Genomic DNA, 25,023 nt, shown 5'->3' with positions numbered 1-25,023 from the left:
ACGACATAGAAAAAGTCATGACAAGACATTCAAATTGGGGAAGATGGCTCATGAGACTTCTACATTTCAGCTCATTTACCTACTGAGAGAGCAGCACTGCTGATGCCAGGACAGTTATGCAAGTGCCTGACCACGTCCGTGGGAAGCACGCCTAGTCTCCTGCGTGTTTAATGCCTAGCCCTCATGGCTGTCACAGACACCACACATGGTACATTCCTCCTGCGTACAGATTAGCCAAAATGTAAGACCAGAGCTGTAAAGTGACTGCAACATCATTTCTGACTGCTGCTTCCAAAGAAACTTGGTTATCTGAACGCAATGCTTTCCTAGTATACACTTCACACAGTACAGCTGTGTTGAAAATTAATTCCGTACAATTTAGACATCAAAGGATAGCATCATCCCAGGAAGGGGAGATGCAACTTGCAAAGATGAAAATAGTGACCTGATGCACTTCAGAAATATTCTGCCTTCAGTGGGAAGCATCTGCAAATATGATATAAGCATTTCTGAAAAGTTTAGTTCCACATTTATCTTTCTGAAATTCAGTTAGTTCTTCACAGAAATACATATCCTTACAAAAATCTGCAGGGGCTGTCAGTGTAAACTAAGAATTGGGGAGGGAGGGAGGAGTGAAAACCTCAGGTCCCTTTCTCAAAAGTCACAAGTTTTGCCTATGTACAGTCAGCTAAATGCCATGAATGCTATTCAGTGACATCTTTTGGGCAAGAAATCCATGAAATCCTAAGTTCCCCACATAATCATTCAGCAGGAGCCAGACTGCATTTGATTTCCTTAATGCATGATGTACTTTGCTGAAGAACAGGCTTCTACCAAGGTAACTGAGGGCACAACAGCCTTCGAATATTTGGCAGCCTGTTGCTGTCAAGCAGCTGATGCAGGAATGACCAGCCTAGAGTTCAGCCTGTGCCACAGATTTGGAAACAATATCCTACGTCATTCAAGTTCACAGGAGCTCAGATATAAGACCGCAACCACGTCACGTAGGAGGGCTCTGATGCAAACCCACCGAGCCTCGTTGTTACATCATACAAAGTCATTCGCCACAACAGTTGGGCTGCAAACTCTTTTCCTAACATGGGAGCACTGCTAATTTTAAGTCAGTGCTTATAACATGAAGTAAGAAGCCTCAGCGTGTCTTTTCTTTCCAGAACAGAAGAAAAAGACAAAAGTCTACAGCCATTTATTACAAGCACATATTTAGAGGCTTTTAATGAGCTAACCAGAGCAATAAGGAAAAGAAATAATGTTTTTTACATTTAAGTACATTACAAACATGAGTAGGAGGGGACAAGCCTAATCCAGAGACACTTCAGTTTTAGTGTTGCATAACCTGGAATTTTAAGAGCCCTTTTTTGGTCGTATGACCACCCTCTCTCCCAACGTAAGTTTAAAACACAGATGTGAAGCGGTTTATCTAAAAATAGTCCTAGATAAGCAAGTGAAACAATTGTAGCCACAAAAATATTTCAGGAATACTCTTCAAAACATTTGACAGAGGTGTTAACCTTGCAAACAACGCCATACAGGGGAGCAGTAACATGCTTAACGTGACCCCTAAATGACGTTTGACCATGACAAGGCAGCCGTGTAGCCAACATAAAAAACACAAGAAGATATGAAAAACTGTATGGACTACACGGCTGCCTTGTTTTGGTGGGTTTTGGTGGGCTGGGGACATTCAGCTGAGCGCTTGCTGCTCCGTGGCTGTGCGATGGCCAAGCGAGCACAAAGCCCTGGCAGGGCCGGCGGGGAGGTAGTGTCAGGGAGAAGACTTATATTGTCGCCATCAGTCACCCAGATATCTCCCCGCAATTACATTCTCTTCTCAAGCTGACACTAAACCGGCCCGGGGATTCAAGAGGTGGGACCAGCGGCGACCCCACTGGGGCGCTGAAAAAACACCCCCACAACCGATGGCTCCTGTTAAGGGCCGGGCTTTTTGAGCACCTACTGCAGTTGTCACTGATTAACCAACTTATCTGGCAATTTCCTACATTCTTTTGCATTTAAAAAGGATCTGAAAGGCCGAGAGTCATCCCTTGCATATTCCCGGGGGAGTGGGAGGCTGCGCCTCGTCCGGCTGGTGGGGCGCGGAGGGGCCTCCGCCACCCTCCCACCCTCCTCCCCCAGCTCGGGCCTGCAGCTGAAAATAATTTATCTGTTCGCTCAGCCGGGCTCCCGGCATATGCGACTGGGAGGGAAACGTATCCATCATGGATAAACTTGAGCACAAAGACAGGCTGAGTGTCACAGGATACAAAAGGGCAGAGGTCGCCGCGGCGAGCAGGAGGGTTTGCGCAGGGCAGGGCAGGGCGGCATGGCCGCCTTACGGCAGCGCCGGGCCCGGCCTGCCCGGCCGGTCACAGCCCCTCGAGTAAACAAAGCCGGAGCCACAAAAACCGGAAAAAACCGCTGTAAACAACAAAATAATCGGAGGGGTGACGCAGCTCTAAGTAACACGAGGCCTTTCCCCCTCCCTTCGCTGAAAGCAGCTCGTGGTGTTTACACCCAGAAAGCTGGGAACTGTAAAAATTCATGAGGTGGAGACTCAAATGTTTCCCAGAGTTTCTGAACATGTGATTTTCACCGAAATGTATTTTTTTAATCACAGGCAGGTTTTAAGACTTAATCGTATCCCAAAAGGCTATTTCCAGCTATAGAATTATGAGCACTTTAAAGTAGCCAGACCCCATATTTTACTTTACCTGTTACAAGGCCAATACAATCATGTTTCATTCATAGTTTATGAAGTCTGAAAAACCACTTGATGAAATTACAGTCTACCAATACCACACATGGTATATTTGTCCACGTATATTCTATAATCATTTCAATTTATGACTTGTACTTAAGAGTCATTTTCCTGTACATGTGTTCTTCATAAATACTGGTAGATCACAGTCTGTGCTTTTACAGGAACCACATATCCACACTCATTTCTGTGAAGATAAATACACCTTATGCATCCAAAGTGAAAAGCCAGAGTTTTCACAGGACTAAAGAGAACACACTTCAGGACTGCAGAACAAAATGGTAGTTCTCCTTTACACTCTTTATATGTGGCAAGAGGAATCATCCTACATCTGAACTTAAGCCCTCACTCAACTGCCAAGACTGATGATCGGTTTTGCCCCATACACTTAAGCATAACTTCATGATTGTTTCAGCAAAGAAAAAAATTATTACATATTACAATGGAAAAGGTTTACAAATTATCTTAATCAGAAAAAAGTGACATCACTGTTTCATATAGTATTTTAAATGAAATCACACATAGAATGGCTTGGGTTGGAGGGGTCCTTAAAGATCCTCCCAAGCCCCAAACATGATCTACTGGATTTTACAAATTTTATCTTCATTACAAAGAAGACCTGCAGTACCACACTAATTATGTATTTTATCATATATTATAGACTATTTAAATGAAGTGTTAAATTATTTCACTAACTTAAAATCAACCATAAAGAAAAAGGGTTGGGGAGTGAGGGTGTGAAGAAAGACAGTATGCTGCAGGACACAATGCAGCACACGGAGTAAATAGATTTGAGAAACCTTCCTTTAGTGCCTGGACCATTGAGTGGGTCTAGTGATGTCCTACAGGATATGGGGGACAGCTGAGACACAGGACAGATAACCAAAAGACCTTCCACAACTAGTTAATTAGACTACTTAAATTTGAGAGGTAGGTTTGTTTGTTTTGACAAAATAACATATGCACCTTGAACATTCTATTGTTTTTTTGAAGGATATGACAAAAAAGGTAGTTTATTCTTGGTCAGTGGAATGGAAGCAGGCTGTTGCATGTACAGATGAAGTCTGATTTTTTTGTTGTTGTTGTTTTTTGGTTTTTTTAACATAATGCCTGGCTCACAGTGATACTTATTCAAACCACAACATAAACAACTATACCAGGCTGTTCTCTGCAATGGAGAGTGGCAAGGGAAAGAGTGTGGTGGTCTCAACTTCCATTGTATAAGACTAAGATATTTAAGAGTAAACAAACAGCTGCATTCAAGTTCACTTAGACATGGAAAAAGGGTGCCTAGACAGCATAAACAATAGTGGCAGAAGTTATACATTGAAATGGGGACTGTCAGATGAGTGCAACCCTTATCAGGCTTCACATGCAGCGTGGCCTATCTTTCCAGGCACGACTGAACTGAATGTTTTTCCTCTATAAAAGCAGAGCAGGTTCAAAGGGAAGAAAACCAAATTTTCTTGTGCAGAACTTTAATGGGCCTCCAGACAAAGAAGAAAACTAACTGAGGTGTTTTCAAGTGTGTTGCCTAATTCATATGCACTTCTAAGATGACTCCAGCATAGGTATGTTCAAGCAAACAGAGCCTTCCAGGGAAAAATTTGTCACCTAAAGTTCTAGAACTATGCAATCTCACTCCCCTTTTCATCAAGATTTTGAAGAACTTGGAAGTAATTATCTTTGACTTGCAAACAACTGATCCAGTACCCAGAGCCACAGTCATTCAAACTACTGCAAGCAGTAGGAACACCTGACATTCATCTACCACAAAATCTTTTACGCACAACAGCAAAGTTCTTGAGCTACCTTCAGTTCTCCACAATCTTTGCAGAGATGGATGGTGAACATACCAGAGCAGTGCTGCATTCATAGATCAGATATGAAAGGGAGTTTTTACTTATCTAAAAATGAACTTGGAAATCAGTTCCACTTCATGGTAGGCAGCTCCATCTTCACTCAGAAAGCAGAGCTAAACTTAATTTTATAATGGGAAGCACTATTTTCAGTGTTCCTAACGATTCACATTCTGTTTAAGTTTACCTTTCAAGCTTATCAATCTTGCTGCAGCGTTTACAGAGAATTAGACATTTCCAAGCTCTTCTAAATTAAAATAAATGAATAAACCTCCCCCCAAAAAAACAACCAAACAAACCCAAAACAAACAAAAAGACCCATTTCCACATTGCCCTCCTCTCAACAAACACAAAAATTTATTTTGACTCACTAGAAAACTGTGAGGTTAAAATTTAGTGTGGAGTGCTGGGGTGTTTTTTTTGTTTTGGGTTATTTTCTGGGGTTTTTTTTGTTGTCATCATTTTTGTTGTGTTTCTTTAAGTAGGAAAAGCAAGAAAATTGAAGAAACGGGCAGGCTGCCTAGAAGGTTAGACTACTATGTTAAAGCATAAGAAATAAGAAGGCTTATTTTGATAACTTTGGAAGAGTTTGATTACAAACTTAGCTGGACTAGCAATTTCTTTCGTGTTTGTAAATACCTGAAAAAGTGAAAGTCTGACCAATAAAATGGCTCATTAAAAAAAATCCCAAGCAAAAACACTCAAGCTGCAAAGATCCCAGAACAACAGAACTCAGCACTCCTGAACAAGTACTAAACAGCCAAGTTTAGAACTATTTCACTTACTATTCAGAGTCCAGTTCTCAGAACAAAACCTACAACAGCTAGTATATTATCTCTCCTACAGTGCAATGCAGAAACACTACTAGCTAAACAACATTTCCAAATTTATTTTATCTCCACAAAAAACCCATCATTCAGAATAAGATAGCAAACGAAAGACTGAAAGACTATACTATGTTTTACTTAAGCATCTACTAAATGGCATTTTTATAGCATAGACTTAGATCGCCAGAACCCAACACTACAGTGCTCAGCTGAGGAAAAAGCATGGATGAGGCTCTGCTAGAGATCAACTGATTTAGAAGTCACAGGAATTAGAAGCAGATTAAATACTTATGCTGTATTAGCAAATATTATTTGGACCTACAACCAAGACTCAGGTAACGGTTTAATTAATGATGCTTGCAAAGCAATAAAATCTAGCTCCTTTTCCCCCCAATTATATATACTATGTAAAACTAGTTATGAAAGTAGAAGTACATAGAAGTACTTTAAGGGGAAGATGAACTGCCTGCTGTCACTACAATACCTCCACAATGAGCTTTCCTGTCCCATGTTTTACAGTACCTTTTAAATTATTGTATCTGGTCACAAAGCATTATCAAAAAATCTGAAACATGCAAGAGGATGATTCTTCTTTTGCTACCCTGTTCAGCACCTGAAATCCAGGTACCTCCATGTGTTTTCAGGCAACCGTTATCCCTGAGTTTAGTCTTGAAAAAGAAGCAAGAGAGAAGATCCCCTCAGAGAAGTACATGCTATGTACTCTCAACTGAGACTGCAGCTTCAAAACAAAGCAAGCAATGAAACATCACACCTCAGTAACAGCCAGTCATCAGAATCAGGCCCCCCTGGACACTGTATACCAGTGTGCCAAGCTTGGGAAGGAACAAGTTATTCAGGAAAAAAAATTCTATTTGAGAAACTTCTGCGCTTACCACTCAAAAATACACAAAGACTTAACTTAATACATCGATCTTCTACCACCTGCTCTTTATGTAAACTGTTAAGGAGGTTCTTTTGTCTGGATGTCCCTCAAAGCCAGGTCTCACTCCTCAGCGTAAGGGACACTGACACCAACTGCACTTATCATATCTCCACAGCACCCAACACATTCTGTGCAGCTCCGCAAGTTACTCAAAAACCAAAAGTGAAGAGTCAAGCAAAAGACATGGGAACCAGCGTAATCGAGAGATGTCTGCAAGGCAGTAGCAACAGCTGTCAACTGGATTTGCTCATCGGGATTGTCAGGAGTCCCAGCCTGCTTCTGAGCATTCAGGTAAGCCAGCTGCCACCTTCCCTTTCAAATGAACTCCTCACTAGTCAGCCATGACTCTCACAGCAACTCTGGGTTACAGCACAGGCACTGTGATCATATTCAAAAGCTGTTGCTACCAAAACCTAGAAATATTTATTTAAAATTTAGACTTTTTTTTGTGTGTCTTTTTTTTTCCTCTGGGGAAGGCTGCATTTGTGTTTGATTTGTGGCTACTTTATAAATTAACTCTTTTACTGTTGAAGTAACTCTTTCTGACACCTCCATATACAATACATACTTTTAGAATGAATAGAAGATACTATGAAACAAGAATTACTCTGTATCCGTAATCTCCTTAGTAAATAGTAATTGATGCATTAGATAAAAAGAAAAACCACCAAGAAAACCCAAACAAAACCACTTAAATATCTGTGTGCTTAAAAGGAAAAATTCCCCTATTCTTTAGGGATCTCAAGATTGTAAACAGCATTGCAGACAGGAGGGATTATTACATTTTTCACAGCATCAAGATGCTCTATGAAGAAACAGGCTACATCACTTTTTCTGTTTGCAATAAACATGTAATTCAATGTAGTTCATTTAAACCAGGAGAGTCAGCTCCCTGGTATCAGCCTGGTCCACAAATAGCCCCTGTTGATAATCTGGGAATTTGAGATTATTGCTATGGCCATAGCATACTACTTTACCTGATGATCAGCAGTTAGTTTTTCATGTCTCACACCCATGCCCTATGTCTTCTTCACAACAAGGACAAAACTAAGCTCCCTCTCACACCTTCTAAACCACTGAGTGAGGTAGCAGCATTAAAGCTGGAGTAGATTTACAGTTAAGGTCCAGATCTAAAAAAGCCTTTTTCTCCAGAGCTGAAGCCAATGAAAACAAGTTTAAACCAGAGTTTCATTTGAGAGGAAGGAAGAAGGATACATCAGCAAAGCAGCGATGCAAGGAACATCTACAAGATAGAAATCTATGGAGCGCCTCTATTTCAAACCTATGATCGCAATATAGTCCAATCATTCATACTTTGTTAGAAAAGTGGTGTCCATCTTACTTCAAAAAAGACATACCACCTTTTAAGATAACTGACACAAAGGTGCAACAGAATATACCTTGAAATCTTTTTTACAGTTTTGAGAACTAGATCGAAGATTTCAGTGATAACCACAAATTTCACATTTCACTGGAGCCAGAGACTGTCCAGCCAGTTTTTCTCCCTACTTCTTTTTGACCAAGGCATCTGCACCTTTGAATGAATTCAAACTCAGAAAACTACTAATTCATCCATTTAAATTAATTTCCTATTTCTGCTCCACCATACTGTAGCTACTTAATCTGAGTGCCTTGTAGCTAGACAGACTATCATACCTAATAACTCCTTATACCATCAGTAGACACTCACTCCACTGTCTGTTGTTCCCAAACTTCAGAAATCACAAGCTGGATTCTCCTTGACCCTTTTTTTTTTATTTTCCCTAGTAATGCTCCAAGTGCTGAACACGGGATGGGGAAGCTTCTTTCCAAAACATTGCACAGCCTCTTCCCTGACTGCTGCGTACTCTTACTGTTCAACTAAACTCCCAAACTATTAACAACATGGTAGTTCCTCACTACTGAGCACAAATGAGAGACTGAGTCATGCAAATGTTATCCATCAATAAAAACATTCATGTCTCACCAAGTCCTCTCCTTCTTGTTCAATGTTTCATTCACTCCATGTTTTTCAAAAAGGCAACACATCTCATGGGCATGGAACCTCTTTTCTCACTCTGCATGGAACGTGTGGCAGCTGCACTTGCATAGAAAACCTCCCAGAAGTATATTACACCTCTGATAATGCAATACATCTATCATCCCAAAAGGCAAACAATTGCTCCTATCAGCAACTCTATATTTTATTCCTCCATAATCAGTTTCTGCCAACATCAAGCTAATAAATGCATGATCCCCAGTTAGAAATCAGTGGTTAAGTTACATATATTGTATTAGCAGGGATGTGGGGGCAGAGGGGGGCTAATTTGAGAAATACATAGAAGCTTTGCTTTCAGGAGAATGAGAATTAGCACTTTTAATGTGCTCTGGGATTTCAAGTTGAATGTATGAACCACTTAAAAAAAAAATCACTTTACAGTAATTTCCAACTGGTTGCCTAACACCCATCTCCTAAGTGACTATCATCAAAACATAACCATAACACTAGCAATGAATTAATATTAAAACCCTTCAGTGAGATCACAGAAGTCCTCAAAGAACAGCCCAAGTTGTCAGAGCACACTTCTCCCACACTCTGAATAGTAGTTAGGTTCTGGAAATAAAAGCTTTGTTCAATTTCTAAAGTGGGTGCTAGGTACATTTCTCATTTACACATATAATTTTGAAATTCAAACCAATTTGATGGTGTCTAAACAGATTTTAAAAGCCAAGAATGACTACTTTCAAAAAGAAAATGATGCAGTAGTCAGAAAAAGGGGAAGCTACACTCACTCACTAGGACAATTTGACTAGCAAGGGACTGCACTCTGACAATTTTATTAACTTTGGCAGTGATAATTTATGAAGTTTTGCAGGGTTTCTGTGTATCAGCAAGTCAGAAGTGGTTACAATTCTTCACTTACAAAATGGAAATTTTGTTGTTCACCTATTTTGAGTTACAGAAATACTTCTCAGTCGCAGGCCTGCATTGCCACTGTCTCTGCTGCTGTTGGTAACTCACCAGATTCACTCACAAGAGAGCAACAGCTCAACGATCTGTGAAAGGGATAATCTAAGTGACTGCAGGATGGAAGAAGTGCTAAAGACAAGAGCAGCCTAAAATAGCAGTCTGAAGATGGGCAGCAGGCATCTGCCTGCCAAAAGCAAAAACACCTCACGGGGTCAAGTTCCCCAGCTCCTAGGCCAAGAGAGTGATGACCATGCTAAGGTTTCTTAACACTTCCCTTGACTCCCCGCAACTTCTCACTAGTTGCATATTTTTGTCTTCACAAATAAGGCTTCAGCTATTTCTCTGTCTGTCTGCTGCATCTTAACATTTAGCATCACTGTGCCTTTCTGAGCCCACCACAGAGCAAAGCACAGTGCTCCTCCCAGGACAGGGGGCAGCTGCCACATGGGACAGGCCTACAGCATCACGCACACAACTGAGTAAATACGTTTGCTACAAAGAAATGAAAATGCACCTAACAAAGTTTCTCAAGATACTAGATGTCTTGCATGCCAAGTTTCTGAGAGAAAAGGAAAATAAGCATGCAAGCCATTTTCTCCAAAACCACAACCCCTTAATTCCCCGGGTCAGCACGGTGTCTGGTCCTTCAACATTTTACTCAGCTCAGCAGATGAGGAAACAGTCACACCAGAAGGCCCTGTAACAGATGGAAACCAGAGCAGCTGGAGAGCAGGGAAATGTCTGTGCAGGCGAGGGGGTGGGGTGGGGGCAGAAAGCCCATCCCCACTCTTGAGCTTTAAAGCTGTGTGCAGCCATCACGCCGTACTGCAAACTCAGCCCCCGGATCTGCTGGGGAGAAAGTTGAAGGAAGCAGTATGTGGCCGGATGATTTAGTGCTTCCCAGACTTCCCATCAGGAGAGCAACACTGAGCCATGCAACACAGGCCTGCAAGCACTGGGTGTGAGCCCCTCAGGGGAATGGGAGATAGTGGAAAAGAGCAAGCTGGGCATTTGCCTTCTTCATGAAAAGCAGAGCAGATGAAGAACTGCTAGCTGGAGAAGGCCTAGAACTGGAATGGTGAGGAAGGAAACAAAACTACATATGCATACTGGAGAAATGAGTAAGGAAACAGTGAATGAATTAATACCAAAACCTGTGAAGGCTTGAGGGATTTTTTTTCCTTCTTTTTTTAAAATAAGAGGTATTACAGAACCAAAGTGGCACAGAGATACATTTTTAAAGAGAAAAAACCCAGCATGGTAAATGAGGAAGAATAAGAATTGAAGAAAAAAACCTGCCATATGGTGCAACTATTCCACTACAGTTTAGATTCACAGCTTTACAACACCTGCGCAGTAAATAACCACATTAAGTCATACATGATGTCACCAGTATTTCCTTTCTCAACTTAGTTAACTATTCGGGAAATACATCTAACAGGGGGTTCTATACTGTTGGAAAGACAAATGACTGTCCATGATTAAGATGCCCATTCCCTGACACAGCTTGGACAGCAGCCTATCCAGTTCCCAGATGAAGGAAACAGACCAAGCCCTATGAGGCAAAGTAAGCCATTAAGCAGGGAGTTTATTATAAACAAGAAGAGTGAGGTGGGTTTTTTCCTTGTTTGTTTGTTTCTTTTAATCCGGGTTGGAACTACCTTCTGCAATCCTTCTGCTCCTCAAGGCAGGGGACAAGAAACTAAACTGATCAACGCGTAAGACGGAAGTCCTCATATGAGAGCAGCAGATTACAGCGTTAACCCAGATAATGCAAACAAGGTCAGTCAACACTTGTAAAAGGCACACAGAAATACTCCATTTTCTATGTATGTGTGTGTCTATATGTATATATATATAAAAATATATATAAAAATATAAAAACTGTTCTTTACCTGGCCTGCCATGTAGAATTAGACTTTGAACATTGAGTTTCAGGAGCTGTGAACAAGTGCAAAATTGACAGGACAGGGGAAAGTTTTCATGAAAATTTTTCCTCCTTAGTTATTTCTGTTCCTAACCTCGAGCATGATGCTTTTGTTCTACTATTATCCCAAACATCTCAAGAAAATTCAGGTGCAGTCTGACACCAGAGGTAAGCTGATCTAACCATTAGTTGCCATCAGAAGATAGTCATCACAGGGGTAGCTGAACAGCAATGACAGCACAAGGAAAGAAGTAAGAGTGGTATGGCTGATTTCAAGCATCACAACCCATTGGATCAACTTATTACTATACCATTCATTCAAACTGCCTTCAGGCCATGGCCAGGTGGTTCAACAACTTAACCTGAAAAGCACAACAGTAAAACAAGCCAGGCATTTGCTATACAGAAAGAATATGAGAAACCACTGTCTGCTGGTATGACTTGCAGAGAAAACAATTTATGAATTTTAAATTGGTCAAATATAGGAAAAATATTTTGCATCCAACTAATCAAGCACACAATCAAATCAACATTGAACACTACACAAAGCAAGGGAAATCTTGCAGTTCCCTCTAGCTACTCCTGCTGGCTGGAAGATTGCTGACCTAGAGCTATTTCATACAGTGTAAAACTCCAGTGAAGGATGTGCTGAGATCTGGCATTAGAATTTCTTTTAGACAAGAAATGTTATATTTCAGTGTGATTTAGGAAAATAAAGGCCATTTGTGAATACTAAGGATATTTGTCAAGAGAGTCAAAGAACAGATTTTAGTTAAGACATTCCAAAAGCAATTAATCCATGGTGCTCAGAGGACTGCCTCCAGCAGTTCAAGCCAAGCACACATACAGTTCCTCAATGAATGGTTGTGATGGATAAACACCCTACTTAAAGGGAGAATACTTCATCAACATCCATTCAACACCTAGGAAGCCTTCTGGACCTAGAGAGGTAAAACTTTCTTAGATTTCTCAGTACACTTCCCCTGCTCACATTGTACTTGTCTGCAGTCTTCCCTAAACCCCCACATGAAGAGTCCATTAGCATAAGATAGGGTTTTACATATTCTTTTTTTTTAAACATATTCACCACAAGAATTTTTAAATATATCCCACTATTTGAAACACTTTTGTTCCAAGAGCTGACCATTACAGACTATTTTCTAGATATGGCAGGACAAATTCCTTCCTGTCTGAGAGTTTCCATGGTAATAAAAGTCCCCTTTAAACACATTCACGGTGGTTTGGGCAGGCCAAACAGGCAGCCTTTGTACTGAAAAGCTCCCTCTTTGTACTCCTCTGTGCTGATCCTGCACAAACTACCGTAAAAGTGTATTTTAGTGGAGGCAGAGTAAAACTAAGGCTCACATCAGTTTCACACGACAACCGTTTATTCCACAGCACAGATACAATCCACTGGAAGATTCCCTTCCCAAAGAATTTCAAGTGGTTGGAGAAAACAAGCTACAGGACAGCCTATGACACATTTCAGCAGACCTAACTGCAGCAACTTTGCCACTTCCACCATTAAAAAAGACAAACTGAAATGACCATCCTCCTTTTCCCTTCCCCCCCTCCCCATCATGGAGTCTCGTTGCTATTTGGGGATGGCATATTTACACCAGTGCATGTGTCTCTAGTTAAACAAGAGTGGTCTCAATCAATAGCTCCGCATCAGCATGCAGATCTATCATGGAAAGGGACTGAACCACACCTAATGTGTGCTTCAGAAGGTTTCTATATATTCCTCCAAACAAACAAACAAACAAAAAAATGTTTTTAGAATGTTCAGCAAAGCACTTCACTTTAAATTTCTATCTGTTCACATTTTTGCTTTGGCACCTTTGAGTACTAGCACAAATTCCAGAACATTTAGGTCTTGCTCCAAGCAGAACATTTTTTTATTAGGAGTTTACATTTCAGTACTTCACACAGTATTTCAAATTTAAAAAGATTTTTTTCTGCTACCACTATAGCAGACCTTCTACAGATGCTGGATCAACTCTACGGACAACAATTCTCTTAAAGAACCAAATCATTAAGCATAAACGTGCAACCCTAATTCAGTAAGAAAGGTTTCAGCCATTCCTTAGATTTTCCTTTGTTAGTCTTCAAAAACTTATATGGAGATTACTTTAGATAAAAAGTCTCTATTTCCTGGTCAAGTTTGGTCACTAGAGCTTTCAAAGTTTCAGACATCTCAGGAAGACTCTTAAGTGCAGCTCAGTTCCCAAGCCAGTATTTCTTTGCTTATAATAAAATACAGAAGAGAAAATGTAAGCATCTGATTTGCACAGTGAGTTTTAATCCAGTGCTACCATTAAAATCCAGGGTGGTTTTTTTTCCACCTCATCTAGTAGATACTTCAGCATAGCACAGAACTCTCTTATCCCAGGTTTTGAGAGAACATATGAAGAAAAAACAACAGGAATAGCTCCAAGAAACCAACATAATGCTTCACTATCAGCAGTTTTAAAACACCCCTCAAACACACACATGCACACCTCCTTTCTCAGCTCTCACCCCCACCATGTAACTCATTCCCTGCTGGTTGTCATTGCTCCCAAAAAGTCCAATCTTGACTACAGACTCTCTCCTTCTCAAGAATTGAAGCAGTTTGTATGGAAAGCATTATCTGGATGAGTAAAAAAAAAAAAAAAAAAATAAAATCAGTCTTTGGTCACTTTACACACATAAGAATGAAAATACCTCATCTTTGTGAAATCTAATTTAGAGGAGTTTAGATTTCCTTTTTGGCAACAGAGGAAACAGCCTTAAAATTACAGCAAATTTAAAATTGTAGTAGGCAGTGCAGTAGCATTTAAGTCAAGCAGACTGAATAGAAGGTGTGAGAAAGGCATGTTATGCAGAACGATGATGACCCATAAACCCAAGCTGTGGCTGTAACTTTCTGGAGAATCTTTTCAGTAGGCAGATTTTAAGGACAGGATCAGAGCAGATACAGAAAAATCAGGAGACAGCAAAGTATTCATGAAATGCCTCTCAAAATAACAGGTCTAATAGCTCACTGACTACTGGCAACTGAAAAATTATGGGTTTGGCTTCAGCAAAACTAACAGCATTTATTTTTTTTCCAATAGAAAATTTCAACTCGGGGAAAAGAAACTGAACAGAATTTGTTTTGGTTGCCAGCAAAACCTGGTCTATCGCTTTCGTTGAAACTAGTCCAATTTAAACAAACATCAATGTAACATCCCACATTTCTCATGCTAGCGAATCTTATTACGAAGACTTTCCACAAACACATGGTATTGATCAGTTATTATCAACAACAACAACAAAAGAAGTCATACACAGTCCTCAAGGATCATTTGTAGTAAATCCATCTACGTCAGCAATCTAGCTATAAATCTATGTCCCTAAAAAGATGCAACATGTTAGATGATTTTCACTGTAGGTTGTAATATTTCTGAGTATGTTTAAATTGCCCTCAAATTATGCTTTATCAAGCCATCATGCTGATTGTAAGATAACTGAATATAATCAGAAAGGGTAAACTGTAGCTTCTATTTCTTATGCACCCACTTCTTAAAATCAAAGTCATTGTACGACAAAGATTTCATTACCACCCTGTTCTGACAGAAACCAATATTAATTATTATTTGAATTAACCTTTGAGCCATAGTTTTCATCAGTACTCAGTAAAGACACGGACAATTTCTAATTACATTCTACTCTCATTATAAGTCACCAGGCTGTAAAGCTGCATCTGACAAGACTGCTATACTTGGCCTTGAAATGCTTTGGACTTCACTATAAATCTTTCAGAAACATCTAAGAACTCATTGAATACAAGAGCTATCACACAGGATGCTTCTCCAACAATTTAGAAACTGCTTTAAAGGGATACCAACTGTGATATGACGGAATTGCAATACTATTCCTGGAGAAAAATAAATTATCAGTGGCTTTATCATTTGGCATCGCTGTATAGGTGATCTTCTACCTAAAGTTACATACAGTGGATTGACTCAGTCCATCAAGTGCAGTGATCATCAACTAAATCATAATTATATTCAACAAATAATATAAGAAAATGAAAATGTATAGACTGGCAGAAATCTGATTCCCAAGCTTACAGCAAATATCTACAGCATAGGCTGTATTTATTACGGACCGGAGAGAGAGGTTTGATCCGCTAAAGTGTTATTAGTTCTCTAGCAGGAAATATGGATTTTAAGGGTCATAAATGAAGAATAATCTCTAATTAATATAAAAAAAAATAGTGCAAGAGGGCAATCTTTTTTTTTTTTTGTAATTTTTCAGCTTTACCTCACATAATCACTTTGCTGTGGTCAGTTAGCTATCCAGCAAAAAATGAAATAAACACACGGATATAGGGAAAGTAAATGCCATTCTGGAGAAAAGGTTTCTACCCTTGGCTATGCCAAATCTCTTGAACGAACAAATTAAACTTCTAAAAGAGTGATTTCTGGCTCTGTAACCCGAGCCTCATTTTCACAACTTCACAAAGCTCACATCTATGACTAACTCCAAATGTTCAATCTCTAAGCTAAAGACAGTTTTATTTGAAGGAATACCAGAGGCTGGGATCTATCAGGTTTCAAAACCAGAACTTGACTTAGCTGCTGACTCAAGACATATTTCAAGATAACGGAGGCATATTTCAAGACACCATTTTTAACGTTCTACTGTTGAAAATACCTGTATCTTAAAACAGAAGCCTCAGTATGAAATCAGTTTAATTCCAGTGAATGACATTTCATGTTACAGAAACCTTGACTTCGACTAAGATGCACAACATATATGACTTTAAATTTTTTCACGTTAAAAAAAACAAAACAAAACAAAAAACCCACCCAAACAAAAAAAACCCCAACCAATGATCTTTCCTTCACAGATCACTTTTATGGGTGCTGTGAATTAGACAGAAGAACTAAGTTACTAACTGCACAAAGATTTTAAAGAGAAAATCGTAAGACACATGAGAACCTAATATAAAGTTCGGAGTTTTTAAACACAGAAAATGACAGTTGTGCATGTATTTAAACATATTATGGATTCCATTAGTTAATGCACAGCAACTGTGTAATCACACAGGGTAAAGATGGTCCATGACCAGAAGAGTAGCTGGATGCAATCAGGCTTATCACAAAACAGAATACAGCAAGACATTCAGATCTCGCAATTTTTAGAAAAGGCTGGAGATGATGTATGGGATGTCAGTCTATAAAAATGCAGTGTTTGTAGCATTGGTGTCAACAGTGTTACCGATTGTAAACATGCCTCCATTTAAACACAGAAGTTGTATTTTTACTTCCAAGCCAGGTGATTAAGACTACTGTCTTAAATCGTGTCCCCATACTCTGAAACTATCCAGACCCTTCACCTTAGGGCGCCAACTTGCTTACCAACTCAAATGGGCCATATTGGTTTGTTTCTGTTTTTTCATCCTTGCAGTTACACGCTTTTCAGAAGGTACTCCAAACATAGATCTTCTCTGTATTACAGTTAAATCTACGTGAATATTCAGATAAGCATTTTTCTTTTATACCCGATACATTAAATGCCTGGATTATTATTATTCTCTACCAGCTAAAAATATAACTGGTGGTTTGACTATTTCTTTTCTAGACATATATGGGTAAAAGGACAAGAGAGGAATGAAAAATCATCATTCTTCACTATGCAAAAACAGCGCTTAAACAGAAACAAACAATTTAATTCCTTCCAGCCAAGTGATGGGAAAATATCTGAGGATTCAGATCAATAATCATATGGGGAGGAGGGAAAGGAGGCATCAGAACCATCAGAACCATGGTGGGTTAGTCCATCTTTATGAACATTTTAAAGTACTTTCCACACAACATTTCATAGCGTTTGCTATTGTAGTTAAACTTCAAGGTAGACCAGAAGGAACAAGTATGTATCCAAGCCTTTGAAAAGGCAAGGAAAACTGGCAACTTACTGTGAAAAAGAGTCAGTGTTGATTTTATTCTACAACAAAGCCTACATTGTGACTCTATTCTGCTAATGCATTAACTGCTTCACAAATCACAGAATCATAGAATGGTTTGGGTTGGAAAGATCATCTAGTTCCAGTCCTCTAAAACAAAGCACATGATTTAACCTCATGCCACATATCCCCTTTAATAATAAAATTAAGATAATACTAACAAGATCATTAAATCATTAACACTAAATTTATTTGAAAAATGTATTTGGTCAGCAGAAAGGTTGCCTTTTAAAAGACGCAAAAAGATATTGCCTTACTGCTGGTGCATGAGGGGAACAAAAGCGGTATAGCCTTTGACAAGGATCACAGAAACAGGGGCAGATACCTATACATAATCCATAGCTTTGTTCAAGCTACTAGATTAAGACCAACTTCCCTCTCCCAATGCCATTTTCAAATTCCAAGTGTGGGGGGCATAAGGGACAAGGAGGTTGAGAGAGAAATCAACAGCATTGCAGCACCTCGTTTTGCTTATCAGCTATTCATAGACCATGACGAAATCCCCAACTACCTTCATGCCATTTTTTCGCATCAGATTTGCTAGTTACATTTTTCAGCAAGCCTATAAGCAATGTATTCTAATAAATCAGCCTATAAAAGCACCTATTCCATTTAAACCTCAGCACTAAATGACTGATAGCTTGTGATCTTCCAGTAGTAGAGATACGTTCTACTAATGCACAACTACACAGCTTTTAAACGAATGCGAGAATCCCCCTCCATTCTTCATTGCAGTCACTTTGGAGGAGAAGTTCAAAACACATTCATTAGGGAAGAGATACAAAAACTGGCAAGAGCACCCTTACGTTTAGCACCTAAAAGACTTTACCATCTTGGAACACGCTGCTTTTGATTGTTTCTAGGTTGGACTAGTTTCAACTCTTGTTACTTCAGATTCTGTTACCAACCTTTACTTTGCACACAGAAAGCCACTCCTCCACTTTCTTCTAGGTACTTTGCCAGTAATTAGATGAACTAAGAAGTGACCACATCCTAAAATTCCTTTGAGTTCTTTCTTAAACCAAAAGCCTATACTTCTCTATAGTTCCTCTCCCTGTTACCCTCACCAAATTTACCTGTAAGCCTATTGACTGCAATTTAACTTGTATTTTAATCAGAATAAAAAACAACTTATGAGTTATCTTGCACACAATGGCATGCTATCTAGAAGCTGTAGTCAGATTCATGAGAAAGTTTAAAAATTAACAGATTTGCAGACTTACAACTTTCCAAGTCATTTTCAGCTAAGCAAAGGAACAAAAATCTCAAAAAACCCCAGTACGAAGTGGTTATTATTTGTGCAAAAGTTTTTCTAAATATGGTACTCACACATCTATACATGAAGACATGAATAAACTCTTACTGTTCCACCACTGCTTCAAGCACCAAAGGTTTTTATACAGAGTGGTACTGTAGCATGTCACATACTATGATAAAACAGAGAGACCTCAGTATTAAACAATTAAATAATATATTACAGTACGGTTTTTCACACAGAGAACCAAGAAAAAGAAAAGCAGAAGTTATGGCTCCCATGATAACTACAGCTTGATTGTAATACTGTATTATACTGTATATTTGAACAAATGCATCAATTTACAATTGATGGGAAATTATAACTGAAGGACACAGTCACGTACTTTGTCTCACTCCAAAATAAATCAGTGGCATTTGAAATAAATTTCCATTCCACTTGTACAAGTTGGTAAGGTGACTGGTTTTCTGGCAAGAAGAAATCACAGTATAAAAGCATATAAACCATATTTATCAAACAATTTACATGAAGTTATGGTAAAGCACAGAGGGCAACACTGCTACATTTTAACTAGATCATGGACTATTTAAACATACATCAAATTATATTACATTCAGATTTGTTCATGTCATATTTGACTTAAGTATATCATGACTCATGGCTACTGCTAATGAAATTCATTAAATATATTTAAACTTAGTATTCCTAAAAAAGCAACAAGCAACAAAAACACATTGTTGGAGTGCTTACTCTCAGGCTACCAGTAAGAACATTTTTCAAGAAGTGAATAAATTGGACAAAAAGAACTAGCAAGGAAAATTGCAAACAAAAGATATGCTCCTAAAAGAGCAAATTCATAAAAGGTCCTTCCACAAATGCCAGGTGTATGAAGCCTGCTAGAGAATCCACTGGACTAATATATAACCAAGATATGAAAAAAGTACTCCAAGAAAATAAAAATTAAAGTTTTCTGCATCTACTGTCATTGGAGAAGCTAAGGGAAGCTTTCTCCTTAGTCACATAAATCCTCAGAGGTAGTTTTGGTCAAACCAAAGCAAACAGTAGCAAGTTACCAGTGTGAGATGGCATTCACCAAGAGTTCCGAAGAGTTGAAGGATAAAATAGCCTATCTGTCCACTGTGCTGCATAATATCTCGGAGACAAACACTACTTTCACATCAATGGTGCATCGGTTTTGAAAGGTGGTCACACCTTTAGCCTGCCAAGAACTACAGACCAACAAGTCCAAGGTCTCAGCAGGCCAAATAAGCAGAAGATAGAAGCAACACGGGCACATAGCTTAGTACAGGCTACAGAAGTGACACCTATGCTTTCCCACAGAAAAGTCCTGTCTTAATAATATAGGAGATTTCACTGAAGCAATTGGTAAGTGGTCAAAGTTTGAGCTAACCTGGATGACCAAAATGCATGCCAGCTGCTGAACAAAGGTCCTCCAGCAATAGTTCCTAAGGAAACTAAGCTACAACAGCAAAAAGGGAAGGCCTTCACATGGATAAAAGTAACCAGTTCAAAACAGGAAAAAAACACTAGAAAATATCACCCAGCTCTTTTCTAGACCTGCATCAACAGCATGCACATAAAAGATCTAGAAACAGATGGTGAAGCTTGAAGTGAGTTTGCTGATAATATTAACAAGTTTATTTTACTAAAACTTAAAATCCACTATGCAGGAAGCAGCATCATACCCAGTGAAGGTGTAATAAAGTGCAGATGAGATTTAGTGTAGGTAAATAGAAGACAATGCATCTGAGGAAATACAATCTGACTGTTTTACATACATTTTACTGAGCTCTCACATGATCATCATCAATAAAGAGATTTGGGAGTCAGAATAAATAGATCTAGGAAAACAAGATTTGTCAGAAGAGTAAACAGAATACTAGGCATATTTAAGAAAAAAAGAGAAGGGAAAAAAAACCCACAGAATTGTACAAGATGAGATACGCAAGTCTGTGAGGTATCTCTGTCTTGCTGCAGTGCTAGTATTTGCTCTGCTCACCTCCACTTCAAAATTTAAATTGACAGCCCAGAGAGGGCATTTGAAGACCCTTCAAAATCTCCAGCAAGAAGGGACAACCAGGGAGAGAATAAAAGAGCCTACGAAATCAGGAGCTGCATGGAACAGGTAAGTAGTGAACCATTGTTCTCTTTTAACAAGGAAACTAGAGAACATCAAACAAAACTAGCAGGTGGTAGGTTCAAAATAAAACAAACAAAAGGAAGCAGTTCTTCATATGATGTGTACTTAAGCTGCAGAACTCATTGCCATGGTCTCAATGGAAGCCAAGAGTTTACACAGACCAAGAGAAGACTAGATGAATTCATGCAAGAAAAATTCATTAAGCATTACCTATCATTTTTTCTGAGACAATTCTAAGCTGCAGAGTTGTAGAGGCTAAGGGGGGGCTTGCTCTGTTTCTGGATAGCCTCCACCCTGGTCACTGTGAAACAGGATTTTGGATGACAGACCTCCGGTACTGAAAAAGTAAGGTGATATTCACAACATGGTTTTAATAGCTCTTGACAACTATGCTACTTCACTAAGACACAATTTCCAGTATATCATTTCACCCTCCTTTCATAAAGATGCTGTATCTTAGTCCACGTTACCAATACTTCAAGAATACAAGTGAGATTACAACATTCTAGAGGATCAGAGCATGAGACAGACAAGGACACCCAAAACTGTATCAGAGTCTACTGAAATTCTACCAGTCCTGTATAAAAATTACGCTATTCCAACAACAGAAAATTCAGAGAAGAGTTTATGATCTGGTTTTAACCCCTTAAAGAGTGGGGAAAAAAAAGGCAACAAAAATACTGACAATACTAAATACTGCAGCACAAGCAGTACTTCTCTGCATGCTACTCAGTACCTGCAGTGGTTAAGTTCACTTTTTGCAACTAAAAAAAGTGGATTTTTAATAACTCAAAACAAAGTTGTGTTATACATTGACATTTTAGGAATATTGAGCTTGCACTAAAAACATTTTTTTCATGTTTGAAGGAAAAAGACTTAAAAACAACACTAAGTGATGAAAAAAATAAAATATTCACACTTTTGATTTAAACAGCATATGTAAAAGATAGTATCAGCTCAAAGCACTGGCCTGGAGCTTTATTACTGTTATAAAAAGGTACTTAAAATAACTACAACATATTTAGGTTAAGCACTTAAAGGAATTACTGGAAGACTGAATTCAATCCTCGGCTCCAATCCACAAGTCATTGTGCAACATCTTAGCTGCTGAAAACAAACCCATGGTCCCCATAAAGTGGGGACCATGCCCATCTCCTAAATTAGGGTACAAATCTTTCCCTTAACAAATACAGAAGGCACGGCTATTGCTGTTGTAAGCATCTCCCAGCCCTGCTTCCTCCAACCCAAGAAAGGTGCTGCTGCCACCGTATGCCAAGCACAGCCCAAGCTTGAAGGCAGCAGCATATTCCCAGTGCAGAGCAGGCCTTCTGGTAAACCTCTGTCAAAGAGAAGGCAGCACAAGCCAGTGGTTTATTTTCAAGGACTCATAACAATCAAACTTTTCATAGGTACAGTAAAACTCACCATAACACCCAGATCACACCAACAAAGAAATTACATACCCTTGCTTGGAAACATGCAGTTTTCAAAGAGACTGTTTGGCTGTAGTTTAGTTTAGTCAGGTTAAAAACTTGACTTGAGATGGAAAAATAATCTGACAGAAAGTGCAAGTCAAAATGGCTAATAACCTAGCACAGAATACAAAGTATCTTCTCTGAACTCTTTCTACTCCCAAACCTAAACTCAACATACAATTGCAGACTATTTGGCAGAGTTTGTTAAGGAAACTGTATGGGACAAGAGGGAAGCTTATAGTCCCTAAACTCAATACAAAAAGTACAATTGTTTAGAATTTACTCCTGAGAAAAATATTTAAAGGAAGAAGATGTAAATTCTGAAAAATCGCAGTCTACTCGGACACAGACTGTAAACACACTTAAAACAGATTTTTTTTAAGTGCTAAATGTCAGACCAACTCCCCTTTTAAGGAGGGCATTTATCTACTTCACAAGAGCAGTATCAAGGCAAAATTAACACTTGGTAAAGAACCGAGATCATCTGATGAGTGCTGCTGGGTAATCAGCAACTATTACACATCCCAATATGATGGACCACAAAATACCTCACTATGAACCTGGTACACCAGTTTGGAGTAGCACTTAGGATCCTGGCTTCCAAACACCTGCTCAGGTCACTAGCCTTGAAGAAAAACTATCCAAACACTTGGAGCTGCCTAAACTAAACAGATATTTTGCCTTCTATCACTTCCACGTGCAATTGAGACAAGAAGCGTCAAACTTACACACTGGAAACGAATGTACTTTTCCTTACGGTACAGCGGAACTATGTGCTCAGAACTCCTCCTGCCCTTTCACAGCAAGCCTTGTCCATAGCCTTGTCCAGCAACAGTAACCATCCCAAAGTGGGAAAATACCCTTCCTGCTTGTATTCCAAATGCCTTTTTTTTTTTTTTTTGAAGCAACAAAGTTGCTCTTGTTGCTTAAGTTCCTCTTAAGCCCTTCCTGTAGCAATGCCCACCACACCAGACACCTCCAAATTTAATCCACTGGAATAAGCAGCCTTTAAATTAAGGTGTTATAAGGTCATATAGCAAGCAAGATGATCGGATTAAAGAGGAAGTGGAGTTAAGTTAATACGGAGTCACTATTTTAAGTTCTGTATTCAAGACAACAGCATGATAGCTGTTCAAGTGCAATCCAGTCTTCAAGCAGGATGGCGAAGAACTTCTCTATTAAAAAAAAGAAAAGTTTTATTTCTCTTCTAAATCTGAATATGAAATGCAGGACAACAGCTCACCAGACAGATAAGATCTGGTCCCTGAGACAGATGTTTTACAGCTGTGCTTTGGGCTTCCTAAAGCCCATTAGAGCTAGCACATACAATTCCTAATGTAAACAAGCTGCTTTTAGTAACCACAATATTCATCCTGAACACACACAGTGCTAGTGAGGGCCACCACTCCTCAGAGTTTTCACCAAAAGCAGCTTACAATGTCCTTAAGATAGAATTTGTAAGTCCCCTATCCTGCTGCTCCCACCATCCCCTGTAGCTCTTGAAAGGGAATTTTTTAGATGTAAAACTCAAAGAAAGGAATCTAGACAGTGCACTACATGGGAGTTTGGGTTTTTTATAGCTATGACAAGTGTTTACCTTCCATTAAGGCATATAGAATTACCCAAATCTTGAGAAAAACAGGAAGGAAAGCATGAGCTCCCACTCTTCCACCTGCTAAGAATCCCCTTTCTGTCACACTGCAGGCAATTTACACAAGTAACTTGACAAAACAGCCAAGGCTATTCAGAAAGCTAGCAGCTTCTCATGCCACATTTCTGGTACACTGAGTCACCTCAAGCTGGCAGGTGGATTGAGCAGAAGCTGCAGTCAGAATCCCTGATTTTTTTGTAAGGTGTTCATTCCTCTACTGAGCTACACAGTATCAACTGTCCATTTTTCTCTCTGGAGAGTAGCAAAAGACGGTACTACAGGAGCGACTTGCAATGTACTTTTTTCACCAATTTTAACAAGTAGGAGTGCATTCATTTCATTATCAGAAAGCTTTAGACTATGACAGAAAGTAACAGTCTCAGCCACCAAACTCTCTTACCAAACTCTTATTCCATCTCAAACCAGGAGGAATAAGGTAAATACTTGGGATAAAACTCTGAATAAGGGAATCCACTGAATTACTGACTGATGAAACTTAATGACATTGAAACAACACTGACTTGATAAAATTTGATAAACCTAACAGAGAACTTCAAAGTTGCCAAAAAAACCCAAACAACAAACAAACCACAAAACACTTGTGAATAAGTTGTTTCAAAGATTAAATACTTCACATTTGAAATAGCAGACAAGATATTTATATATTAGTAAATCTTTAAGGCTTTTGTTCTCCTACCTCAAGAAGAAAACTCATTTCTGGGCAGTAGCTTATTAATTCTAACAAATTGTTTATAGCATGCAATCCATAGCACCACCAGAATAAACAAATTTTAATATCAATTTGAACTCAGGCCAGCACATTTTTCTTTTGGTGTCCTTTGCTTCACAGATGATTACTCCATTTCTCTTTCTCCCATGAAGGTTCCCAGGCAACTGATCCAATCCACTTGCTCACTGCCACCAAAATGAAAAGATGAAAAGCGCTTGCTGCTCTCCAAGCCAGCGGCCCCCCTCGTCCTAAGTACCAGCTCTGGTGTTCATCAGATCCTTTTATGAGCCAGTTTGATTCATTACAACAGCAAAATGCTCTCCATTTTACAGAGTTATTTTTCTGCCATTTTGGTAAACTAAAGTGGCTCACAGAAGGACCTGACAAGCACTGCTGCCAAAAGAAAGTAGCAGAGCCATGTGGTTGTGAGGAAGGGTGCAGGAGGACAAAGGCAGAGAGGAGACTTCTTCTTTC

At 39.2% G+C, this 25,023-nt stretch overlaps 1 protein-coding gene across 9 annotated transcripts in view; it reads right to left on the bottom strand.

Moving 5' to 3' along the window:
* The window catches only part of CHD7 (chromodomain helicase DNA binding protein 7), a 130,965-nt gene that overhangs the window by 94,649 nt on the left and 11,293 nt on the right, over positions 1-25,023 (bottom strand). The window contains exon 3 of one of the 9 annotated variants that reach the window (XM_051770823.1): positions 13,784-13,914. The exons of 7 other annotated variants lie outside the window; for them this stretch is intronic. The gene's annotated coding sequence lies outside the window, so the exon portion shown is untranslated. The remainder of the gene's footprint in view (positions 1-13,783; positions 13,915-25,023) is intronic. One more of the 9 variants, XM_051770843.1, reaches the window with a different exon arrangement.

Source organism: Manacus candei, unplaced genomic scaffold (assembly GCF_025592945.1).
Source record: "Manacus candei isolate 608988 ecotype Guabito, Panama unplaced genomic scaffold, ASM2559294v1 h1tg000008l, whole genome shotgun sequence".
Classification (NCBI taxonomy): Eukaryota; Metazoa; Chordata; class Aves; order Passeriformes; family Pipridae; genus Manacus; species Manacus candei.
This window is presented reverse-complemented; position numbering and strand designations above follow the sequence as displayed.